Below are 3342 nucleotides of genomic sequence, written 5' to 3' on the forward strand. Positions count from 1 at the left end.
TTATGTTTTGTGATCGTTGTTTATGAGTCCTTTGTTTGTCCTGAGCAGTTAAACTGAGCACTGTTCTTCAGAAAAATCTGAACATTCATTGGTTTTCTTAGCCTGGATGCCAGCCGAACTTAGCTCCGCCCACAACATTTTGAGGTCGGGGAGTTCGGTCTGGACTTGATCTGTAGAGGAGTAATTATACCCGAGCAGAAACTGTACGGAACAATATTTGTCAGGTGATGATTGACAGATTGTCACCAGAAACGTAATCAGTCACGTCATCAAAGAGCACTTGGGTTGTATTAGTTTACAACAATGATGGCTGTTGTTGAAGAACTGAGATGTGTAGATTCCACTATCGCGTCCGTTATAGAAGATATCGACAGCGCATTAATTGGCAAGTACTCTGTGTATACTTATTGTTTTTACAACACCGGCAAAGATTGTTTACGCTCATATTCTACTAGTTCCAGCATGTGTGCAGTTGAGTTCTGTTGACAACTATGCGTCGCTCAACATACATCACTTACTCTGTAGCTCTGACTGGTTGTAGGTCTATCCAATTGAGGTCTTTCCTGGATCGGTTGAAATACGCCCCCATAATCAAAGCCCAATCGAGCAGTATCAGACTCATATTCAAACTAGAATTGAGTATGACCACGTCAGGCTATGGTTTTCTAGCATCTACTTCATATTTCAGCCCTTTTCAACAGTGACTGAATGATTTTGAGATCCATCTTTTCACAATGTGGGCTATTGAGAGATTCATACACAACTATTGTAAAAGGTGAAAAATAAGGGCTAGGAGGGGGTGTACATTTTTCTTATTTTGTTTATTTATTTATTTATTTATTTATTTATTTATTTTTTAGAACTGCACTTCAGAAGTAATTTGCTTAACCCTCTGCTGCTGTTCGGTCACTTAAAAAAAAAAAACAAAAAAAAAAAAAACTTGATACAGGTTTTGGCACTTGCTATGTGAACACACACACAAAAAATAAAAATATGAATATCATCTATTCTAGTGGAAATGTTTGGTACTGTGCCCAAACAAAATCTTACTGAAAGCTCATTTTTTGAGATATCAACCTCAAATTTGGAACACAACTTGATTTTATTTCATTTAAATAAAATTTTCACCCTCAAAAATGGCTGATATTTTTTTTATGTCTAAATTTGCAACCCTGTTACTCATTTTGATTTATTGTATTTCATAAACATATTTTTATTGATTTTTTTTTCTAGAAAAGTACAATATTAATCAATATTTAAACTGTATTTAGACATATCAGAATTTTGTTGACATGAAAAATTGGTTTTACTTTATTTTTTTTTACCCAATTTGTGGTGTGTTGAGAAATAGTACTAGATCATAATATTTTGTAATATGATTTACTCTGTAAAGCCAAAACACGCAGGAAAATTTCAAAAGAACTTCTTAACTTACTACTTACTTCTGCTGCCTTCAAATTTTAAGCTTAGTCAACTAAACTTAGTCAAAGTTAAAGTTCTCAACAAGTTAAATCTTTTAAATCTAAAAAGTTATTCTAATACAAAATTAACAATAGCAACAATAAATGTTGTTTTTGAGAGCTCTACTTTATAATTATACACACTGATGCAAACTTATTTTTCTCTGTGCACTGTCAGAGATAGTAGACCTTAATTCTTGTTTTATTCTGTTTGACATTGTCATGGCAAATTTAGACAAGACAGGATGTGAAAATATTATTAGATTTTATGGTATAATTTGTGTAGTGTTCTAGAATTCTTTATGAAGGCAGCAGAAAGATGACAAGGGAGGTCCAAACTCACTGAGGAAATTTAATTGACCCCCATTTAGAGAAACCTGATGAAATTAGCTTTATTTATATTGAATTATGTGCTTCATTAGCAACACAAATGTTTTAATAAGCGTCTTACTCTACAAACACTTGAGAAATGTCATTTCTTTGTGAGCTGGCCGGGAAAATATTTCTATAAAAATAAGCTTTTTTGTCATTAATGTACACTGTAAAAAAAATAGTACAGTGTTTTTACAAAATAATTTTGGCAGCTGTGGTTGCCAGAATAATTTTGTAAAAAATACAGAAAAACTGTAAACACATTTACAGAACAAACAAAATTTTACAGTATAAAACTGTACGTTACAAACAAGAAAATTTGAAGGTAAACCAGTAAATTCAACAATGCACACTACTACTAAAATCTATTTTGTACCTTTAACATATACTGACAACCACCATAATAATGCAGGTGAAGTATATACTAATATAAAGGTGCACAGAGGCATTCACACAAAGGCAAAACACCATCATGGTGACCCACAACACTTAAATAATGCAATAAACATTCATTAAAAAACAGAAGACAGAACACAAACAACAGAACATAAAACCCTAATGTACATAACTGACAGCAAAAACTATGAAGAAACATGATTATTTAAGCAAAATACTATCAAATGTGGAGTGTCACACAGGGAATTGTGGGAATATCAGTTTACAGTTTGTAAATTATACATTGATTTGTTCTTTTTTACTTATAAAAATTATAAAATGTACAGCATTTTACTGTGAAAATTACATAAAATGTCTGGTATGAGCAATTTTTTTTTATTTATTTTTTTTAGTTTTTCCCTGTATATAGTACGGGAACTTACTGTTAACCTATTTACAATTTTTTTCAGTAGCATTTTTACATTTTACCATTAAAATCACATTCATTTTTTTTACTGATACCTGAAAGCATGAATCGGTTTCCCAATGTCATGAAATCAATAAACGCCATTAAAAGATCTTCAAGGCCCAAAAAAAGAAAAAGAAAAAAAAAAAAAAAGAAAAACGATGATTATGATACAATCTATCAATCATTTAAACATAAAGGGGGTCGCACACCGGACGCGTAGCTCGTCGCCGTGCAGCGTCGCGCCACGTCTTTAAAATTCGAACGCATTGTTTCCTATGAGAGTACGCACACCGGCGGCGACAAGCAACGACTCAGGAAGTTGTTTAAAATCCTGCCGCGCCACAGAGCGCCATGTACATTGTTTTACATTAAATGTATATTATATTTCTCTCAAATCGTCGTTAATGTACATTCTGACTTCACCCTGTGCTGCAAGATACATCAGTTTCACATTCTAAGTTTAACAGCTTGAATAGAGTCTAAAAAATGTATAATATACGTAGCATTTTCTTTCTTTTTGCTTTGTTGTGCCATTTTTCCATGTACACTAACCTCAGTGCGAAATACTAAAGCAAAGGCATGTAACGTTTCCCTGTTGACGTAAAACACTCCCATTGTGCAGCTCTTCTATCAGGAGTCGAGTCAAAATTGAGCTCGCGCGTATAT

This window comes from Chanodichthys erythropterus, chromosome 13 (genome assembly GCF_024489055.1).
Source record: "Chanodichthys erythropterus isolate Z2021 chromosome 13, ASM2448905v1, whole genome shotgun sequence".
In the NCBI taxonomy this organism is placed as follows: domain Eukaryota; kingdom Metazoa; phylum Chordata; class Actinopteri; order Cypriniformes; family Xenocyprididae; genus Chanodichthys; species Chanodichthys erythropterus.